Source organism: Capsicum annuum, chromosome 8 (assembly GCF_002878395.1).
Source record: "Capsicum annuum cultivar UCD-10X-F1 chromosome 8, UCD10Xv1.1, whole genome shotgun sequence".
NCBI lineage: Eukaryota > Viridiplantae > Streptophyta > Magnoliopsida > Solanales > Solanaceae > Capsicum > Capsicum annuum.
The window spans coordinates 71,851,775-71,861,323 of NC_061118.1; the positions used below are offsets into that span (position 1 = coordinate 71,851,775).

At 33.3% G+C, this 9,549-nt stretch overlaps 1 non-coding gene across 1 annotated transcript; it reads right to left on the reverse strand.

The window, feature by feature from the left end:
• Positions 1–9,013: 9,013 nt before the first annotated feature.
• LOC124886938 lies at positions 9,014–9,120 on the reverse strand. The gene has a single exon (XR_007044334.1). It is a non-coding gene; the product is annotated as a small nucleolar RNA R71 (small nucleolar RNA).
• Between the last annotated feature and the right edge of the window lie 429 nt (positions 9,121–9,549).

Here is a 9,549-nt window from a genome sequence, read left to right on the forward strand (position 1 = left end):
CTTCATTTTTCGTGAGTCAATTTGATCAATTTTTAAAATTAAATTAGATTAGATTGATTTAATTTTTTAAAATTAAAATTTAGATATACAAAAACTATATGAAAGTGCTATAAATTGCAGCTTTTTTTCAATTTGATTAAGAAATACATCTTAAAATTTTGATCAAAATTTATATTATTTAACTGTAAAAAAAACATATAAAAAGGAATGGAGGAAATAACACTACAGAAATAATTGGCATTCTTACATTTCAAAATAATAGCCAAAAGTTCAACATTAATTGATATAAAGAATTCCAAGCTAAAGTGAATCTAAAATAAAGCCGCACCAAAAAAGAAATTGAAGGCGGTGAAACTTTTTTGTATTGTCACAAAAAAGGACTTTGCATATAGTTCATATATGAAAAAATTTAAGAAACTAAGCTTTAGTCAATCTTTAATACTATATATTTGAAGTTTTGCTCCTTAAATAATAACACACAATAATAATTTGAAGATAAATCTATTTCCAACAAAGCTCCAAATTTGAAACTCAAAATATTTTATAATTCGGGGATGAAGATTAAATATCTCAGGCCAATAGCAATATCTGTGAACTTCAAATAAGCCTTTCCGACAGAAGATCCCAAATAAGACTATAGAGTGAATTTCTAGCCATCTTAATATTAAAAAAAGACCCTCAATATATGTATCTTGTTATGTACAATATTCTTATTGTCATTCTTGTCACATTCTTTATAGAAAATTTTGTCCCCTAGATAAATTCTCACCTCGTAGAAGCTTCACATCTTTAGTTTTGAAATAACTAACCGTATAACTCATCGAAACGGTGCAAAGCAATAACTTTACATGCATCAATTCTAATCTTGGATATTTGAGTAAATTTTTTTAGCTAATGTCGTAAACTCTTGCAACTTGCGTGGTAGGCTTCTTGGTTGCAACATAAGTCAAGAATTATAGTATTAAAAATTTAATATCATTGATAATTTAAAAATGTGCTTAAAATTAGATAAACAAAGACTTTAATAATTCAATTAACACATTTTTGCTATTGTAAAACATCAACTAAAATTATTTACTAGAGCATGCACTTGATGATCTTCATAATATAAACTTAAACATAATTTTATTTTTCTGAGTTTGATTCAATATCAGTTAATGTGTAATTTTCATTATAAATACAGGCCAAGGCAACTTAAACACAAAACATTCATTGTATAGTTTGCTTAATGTTTCCATGACAAGTACCATTAAAACCTAAACCTAACCCCACCCCCACCCTGCAATACTTTTAGTAGAATAAGTAAACTCAATTAATTAATAAAAAAAACTACAATTTCATGAAATAGCTGTTATCTCACATCAGGAACAAATATAACAAATTCTAATTGAATTAGTTATATAATATTTATAATTATAGAGACCTACACAAACTTACAGTTAGTGACTTTAAACTATTTTGTTGAAGGAAGTGTAAACTTAGGAAGTGCGATCAAGATCAATGCAGAATCATCTCAGCGTGTCGAGATGAAAGTGAAAGCCTATGAGATTGGAGGAACACCTAGCGTAAGAAATGAGATAACAGTTACAAAATCAATATGAACCTAACAAATTACATACACATATTATTATGACAAAAATAAAATTTAATATTGATTTTTAACTTAGACTCCATATTGGTTTGGAATAAAAAACAAACTACATAGATAAAGAATTCTAGGTGTAATAAAATTGATTACGTATAATTTACGATAATTGACAATTTAAAATATTTAAAAGATAAATGAAAACATAAGAAAAATAGACTTATTTGAATCACAAATCTATGAAGTGTATCGTATAGATAATAAATTAATAATCAATTATATATGTACCTGGGTGAATTAGTTTATATAAATCTTAACAATAAAGATCTTCTCCTTGCCTTCTGTGATGCGTCATGCCAAAGATCCCTAACTTACAGGTCAAAGAAAATTCTGCGTTATCCTACGTTGGAGTATATATTTTTCCTCTCTCAATATATATAAGAGTATTAAACTAAAAGACAAGGAAAATTAATTGGTTACTAACTCAAATAAGGAAAAGTCACTCATTTGGGAAAAGTTGCATATTTAAAAAAAAAAGACATTTATTGAATTCGTACTAATTTAAGGAAGAAGTGTTTTTCTTAAAATAAAAGATAATTTTATGTCTAAGGGCAAAAAGTTTTTAAATCATCTTAAAATCAAATTTAGTTGATTTAGAATTCTTAAACTAATGAAAAAAGTATTAGTTGTGAATTCTAATAACAAGGGGTTTTTCCATAAATATATTTAATTAATTTTCAACTCTTAAATATTTAAAAAAAATAGTGAAAAAATAATTTTGTCTAAATAAAAAACTTTTAATGAAGGGCAAAAAGTTAAAACGACATTTCTAAGGCCCTTTACACTTTTAATATATTATAGATATCAATTATAGATGAGAATTGAGTGAATGTAATTCCTTAGCATACACATTTAAAAAATTTCTTTTTTTGATCAAGTCCTAAAATATAAGGTTTCAACCAATTTAGAATTATATTTTGGACACAAAATAGAGCAAAACAAACAATTAAATAAATTTAACCGCCACAAAATAGAACTAAGATTTCTAACATGCAATAACATAGAGAAGTTTACCATTCAAATGAAAAAGAGGAATTAATAGCCTTTAAGTTAATCTGGATTTCACTATCAATAAATTTATCTCGGAAGTTGATATGACAATAATTAATTATTTGTCTTTCATTTCACCTAATAAAGTTTTGTTTACATAAATCTATCAGGGTTAGGGTCGTATGTCAGAGTCGGGTTTAAGTCCCGATTGAGTGTTGGGGTCAGATCTTGGATTGTGTGTCAAGATGGGGTCCGAATCAGGAGTCGGGAGTTAGGATCAGGCCCAGGTCGGGGCTAGGATTCGAGGGGATGGGGGTCCAAGTCAGGGGTCGAGAGATGCGATCGACCTAGATAGAGTGTTAGGGTTGGGTTTCGAATACAAATTTAAGGTAGATTTTAGTATTGGGGTTGGGTCCTATATGAGGATTGGGGATCAGGTCCTGGAATGGTTGTCGTGGTCTTGCATCACATATGAGGAGTCGGGGTTTAAGGTTATGATTGATTTTGGTGTCATTATTATTTTCTTAGATTATACCTAGATGATGTTGGGATAATATTTTTTGACTAACCAAACACTAGAAAATAAATAATAAAATTACTCATTTTCAAAGAAAATATTTCTAGGGAAATTTTTCCTTCATACTAACCACACTCGTAGTCTAGAATAAGTACTCTCCGTTCACTTTTATTTGTCTACTTTAGATTTTACGCACCCTTTAAAAAATGATAACTAAAGTGTATTTTAACAAAATACCCATATTAATTGATACTCCGTATATAATTTTATAGGGTAGAACATGGAATTTTTTTTGTATAATTTTATTAATTGACATGAAATACACATGCAATGCACGTACCCTAAACTAGTATCAATTAAAATATATATGTCATACTAGTTTCTATACTATTTTCATACAATATTTTTTCAACAAGATGCCTGAGGCGTGGAGATGGAGCACGATGATCCCTTTATATAAGAATAAGGGTGACATCCAGAGTTGCAACAGTTGTCAGGGTATTAAGTTGTTAGTCACACCATGAAAATTTGGGAGAGGGTGGTGGAACGAATGTTAAGGAAGATTGTGTCTGTTTTAGAGAATCAATTTGGTTTTATGTCTGGTCGCTCCACGACTGAGGTAATTCACCTAGTGCAAAGACTGGTAGAGCAGTATAGAGAGGAAAAGAGAGATCTTCACTTGGTGTTTATTGACTTGGAAAAGGCGTATTACAAGGTCCCTAGGGAGGTTTTATGGAGATGCTTGGAAGCGAGAGGGGTCCCTGTGGCGTACATCAGAGCGATTAAATACATGTATGGAGGGGAAGACTAGGGTAAGGACAGTGGAAGGAGATTCCGAGCATTTTCTGGTCTTGACTGGGTTGAACCAGGGATCGACTCTTAGTCCGTTTCTTTTCGCCGTGGTGATGAATGTGTTGATGAGGAGCATACAAGGCAAGGTGCCTTGGTGTATGCTTTTTGCGGATGATGTAGTTTTGAGTGATAAGTCATGATAAGGTGTTAATGATAAGCTAGAGTTTTGGCGATAAACCCTGGAGTCTAAAGGTTTTTTGTTGAGTAGGACTAAGACGGTGTACTTGGAGTGCAAGTTTAGTGACTTGAGGCAAGAGGAGGAGGTGGTAGTAAAGTTAGATTCCCAGGCAGTTTGCAAGAGGGATAGTTTTAAGTTCTGGGTTTATGATTCAGGGGAATGAAGAGATAGATGAGGATGTCTCTCACCGTATTAGGGCAGGTTGGATGAAATGAAGGCTTGCTTCAGGAATTTTATGGAATAAGAAGGTGCCCTTAAGATGAAAGGAAAATTCTATAGAGTTGCAGTCTAACCGGCTATGTTATATGGAGCGGAATGTTGGCCAGTTAAGAATTCTCATATCCAAAAGTTGAAGGTAGCGGAAATAAGGATGTTGCGTTGGTTGTGTGGTTTTACAAGGGCTGACAGGGTTAGGAATAAGAGTATTTGAGATAAGATGGGGGTGGTGTTGGTGGAGGATAAATTATGGGAATTTAGGTTGAGATGGTTTGGCCATGTGATGGGGAGAGGCGCGGATGCCCCGGTTCGTAGGTGTGAGAGGTTGGCCTTAGATGATTTCAAGCGGGGTAGGGGTAGACTGAAGAAATACTGAAGAGAAGTGATTAAACGTGACATGGAGCAGTTATAACTGATTGAGGACATGACCTATTATAGGAAGGTATGGAGGAAAAACGTTAGGATAGAGGGCTAAGGTGTGTGGTTAAGTCGTAGGCAGTAGGTAGGAGGGCTTTGGTGTCCTTGTTTGGCAGTGTTCAATATTTTTTGTGGATGTCATTCCTATGTTATTTTATCATGTTCTTTTTTTCTATATATACTGTCCTTTGTCTTGAGCCGGGGGTATATCGAAAACAGTCTCTCTACTTTTTTAGAGGCAGTGGTATGGACTACGTATGCTCTACCCTTCTCAAACCCCACGATGTGGGAATATACTGTGTTTTTTGTTGTTGTTGTATTTTTTCAACAAGATATTAAATAACCATTCCAAACATTAGTTTCTATATTATTTTATTTTGTATATCAATTAAAATATATACATGTTAATTTTCATACTATTTTCTATCAAAATATTTTATTGATATTAATTTTTAAATAAAGATAAAGATAATATAATTTGATGTTGAAAAACTAATTATTTAGTATTCAAAATATTACTACAACATCTTATTTTTAAAATATGGATTTAAATACAAAAATGTACGTACTTGTTTAATTCACACAATTTTAACATAAATTTTTTAAGAAAATAACATTATTGGACAATAAAATTCTCAAGTCGAAAAAAATAATTCGAGATAAGAAAATATTGAAATAATGAATTTATTGATTTCAATATGTGAGTGTTACAATCTCTATGAATCCTTTGATTCGCCTTTTCAAATATAAATTCAAGGGCTTAAAGCTTGATCTTGAATTTGAACTTGATTTGTTGATTTGAGGATGTTGATCTTGACTTATGCTTGAATTCAAGGGCTTTTGAGCTTGTTCTTGAATATTGCGGTCTTGATCTTGAATCTTGATGAACTTGATTTGAATGCTTGAGCTTTGTAGAGAAATTACGGCATTTGATCCACGAGCTTTCGCATGCTTCTCACTAGAGTTCGGGGGTTCTTTTCTGAATTATGAGACCCCTATTTATAGTTGTAGAAAAGGAAGAGTCATGATGAATATGGACTTCCTTTGACCAATCAGATTTAAGTGATGTGGCGCCTTTTTATGGGCTTTTATTTCATGGGCCTGCTGCATCATTTTGACATGTGGGATGCTCCTATTGGCTCCTTCACTTGACTTGGCATGCCACGTCATTTGACACGTGGTGCTTATTTAGGCCTCTAGAATATAATAATATCTTGGGCTTATTAAAGTGGGCTCATTATTTGTAACCCAAATCAATGGGCTTACCCAATAAAAATTGGACTTTAATTAAACTCATAAATGTTTGGACTTAAATAATTAATCCAATTATATTAATCCACAATATTTATTTGGAACTAATATATTTTGAATTTAATATAATCCAAATTTTGTACGAATCTAAATTTAATAAAATTGCATCGTCCACAAATGCCCCCTACTTCAAGACTTGTCGAGACATTTAATATTTTGGAGACTAGCCTTGAAGTACGATTATTTAGGCATGTTTCCTTCGTACTTCAACGATTTTCATACATTTGAATACCTCATTCAAAAATTTAAAGACGAACCATATTGATATTGCCTCTCAAAACTCTCTTATTTTTTTTCATAAGTCTCAACACTTAAGACCCATTGGTGAGGCATGATATCCAATTTCAAATAGATTTTGGAGGACTTTTTCATCGCCTTACTTAATCAGGAATAAAACTCTTCCGATTTGAACTTAGATTGGAGAAGGAAAGAACCTCCAATTTGAATTTGTATGGGAGAAGGAAAGAACCTCCAATTTAAATTTGTATGAGAGAAGAAAATCAACCTCCAATTTGAATTTGTATGGGAGAAGAAAATAACCTCTAATTTGAATTTGTATGGGAGAAGAAACAATCTCCAATTTGAATTGGGAGATGGAAGTTATACCAAACTGAATTTATATTGAAGAAGGAAACAATCTCCAATTTGAATTTGGAGATGGAAGTTATTCCAATCTGAATTTATATTGGAGAAGGAAACATCCATTGATCTTGGGCATATTTATATGCTCAAAGCACCAATATGCACCCTGATTTGGACTTAGTTCAAGAACTTTTGTATGGATTCTTAAGTATAATTCAATTTTTATTCCATTTTGTGCCTAATGGATATGATTAGTACTTTTAGGTTCAAAATCATGAAGAATTGTGCATAATTGGATACAACGAGGATATAGAAGTGGTGCAGGAATGCAAGGGACTGAAGTTAAGCTGAAAAAGGAAAGCTGAAAAGTAGGAATCCTCATTTGAAGACACTCCGCGTCGCGAGGTACAATAAAATAGCAATGGTCAAATTCTAGTGAAGCATCGTGGAGAAGTTTCATTTATCAAATTTGGCGACCTGAAGGTTTAGCGCATCACGGAGGATGATTATTTTGCAATTATCCCAATCCAGTGGCTCACCGTGATAGTGGTGCGTCGCGGTGATGGTGCATTTTACAATTGTCAGGGAATACTTGAGCTCTGTGATTTACTAGATTTTAATGGAAAATAGCAATTGAAGTCATGGCGCGATGCGCCGGGTGGATAAATCGGGAATATTTTAAGTGTTTTGTCCCAGCTATAAAAGGAAAAATCCAAGATAATGTGGGGGACTTTTGTCAAGCAGAGTAGCGGCGAAAAAACAGAAATTTCTCTCTTTTAGGGTTCTTAAACATTCTTTTGAATTTATTTATTAGAAGGATTGATTTGGGTTATGATTTGTTACTTATTTTGGATGATGAATTCAAACATGAGTAGCTAAACACCGTATTTCTGGGGTTGAGGCTACGAACATAAGTACTCTTTAATATTCCTATTCATAGTTTCTCTTTGGATTATCATATGGGTTGTTCTTAATTTCTTGAGCTTATTGTTTTAATGATTGGCCACCATTAGAATAAATTTATATTTCTATGTGAATTCGGGAGGAGAATCATAGGATAGAACGAAGAAATTAGGAAGCAAAGTTCTTATTCTTTTATAAAATAAGGGATTTGAAAAAGCATCTAGGATAGGGATATACCTAGAAGCCTTGCTTGGTTTACTTGCAAGAAGACAACTTCATGAATCTAGAAGATTTGTTGTAACTCTGTGGGAGTTGTAGTTACAACATTCAATAGATAGAAGATTTGAGGTCGGGAGACCAAGATCGTGGCATAACCCTTGTAAACCATCAACCCGATAACCAAATAGACTGTGAAAAGAATAGAGAATTGTATGATTGTTCAAAATACCTCAACCCTGGAATCGTCCTCATTATTGATTACAACCGTTTCTTACTTTACTTTAGTCATCATTAATTATTTCTTGTTAAGTAATTTACATTTTATTAACAGAATCATCTTAATCTTGATACAATCAAACACTTAAGACTCAATTGTCTTGAACTAAATCTTGAATAAATTTGTAGTTTATTGATCCTCGAGGGAACGATATTTGACTGTCCAAGTCATTATATTACTTGCACGATCACGTACACTCGCGTGTGCGTAGAGACGCAATAAGTTTTTGGCGCCGTTGCCGGGGATCAAATAAAATTAGTAAATTGCTTTAATTTTGGGGTTTTGATCATAAGTTTAAGTGTTAAAAACTTGATCTGAGCGGCTGGATTTTTGTAAGTTTAGCTGAACATTGGACTAGTAAGGGACAAAGAGTTAGTAGAGCCTTTTGCAGAACCAGAAATGATTTTTTATCAGAGATGAAGAGCTCAAATCTATACTCAACAGGGATCGATGGTGGAAATACGCGATCCTATAGTTGCTGATCCAAATGTTGGAAATGTTCTAGTTCCTGCTGTTCCAGCTGTTCCTGTTCAACCAGTTGCAAGACCTGTTCGAGAAGTGGCAATCCCACTTACGCACCTTGTAACTAACAGTATTCTGAAGCCTGAACCAGGAGGTCGATGGGAATTAAAATAAAATATGATACAATTATTGAGATCTGCGGGAGAGTTTCAGGGTCTTTCACATGAGGATCCACAGCAGCACTTACAAATCTTTCTGGAGATAAGTGACACATATATTCCTGAAGATGTAAATATTAATTATGTCAGATTGACACTCTTTCCTTTTTCTCTACTAGGGGAAGCAAAGAGATGGCTATTTGTTGAACCACACTAATCCATCACTACATAGGAAGAATGTGCTCGAAGGTTTCTCATTTGATTTTTTCTATCTCAGAAAACTACACGATTAAGGAGTGAGATATTGAGTTTCAAATAGAAAGATGGAGAAAATCTCTACCAAGCTTGGGAGAGATTCAAGGGCATGCTCAGAAATTGTCCTCATCACCATCAATCGAATGATGTTTTGGTGCATACATTTATAAAAAGCCTTGAGTCTAATACAAAGATTCTCTTGGATTCAGCAGCAGGGGGTCAAGCTTTGGAGAAAACATTTGAAGAATTGTATTCCTTGTTGAATTGGATTGCACAAAGAAATCCTAATTGGCATGCAGACTCAAGGAATGCTCCCAAGAAGGTTGCAGGGGTTTTGGAGGTTGATCAGTTCACTGTATTACAAGCACAGATTACGGCAATGCAGAACCATATATATACTCAGATTAACAACTTAAAGTTGGGTACAACACAACCAGCAGCCACAACAAATATAGTTCAACAGGTATATTTATGGTGTGAAGTTTATGGAAGCAGTAAGCATAAAGCAGATGCATGTTTTGTTAATCCAGATTCAGTCAACTACATGGGGAATGCAAATCGTCAGGG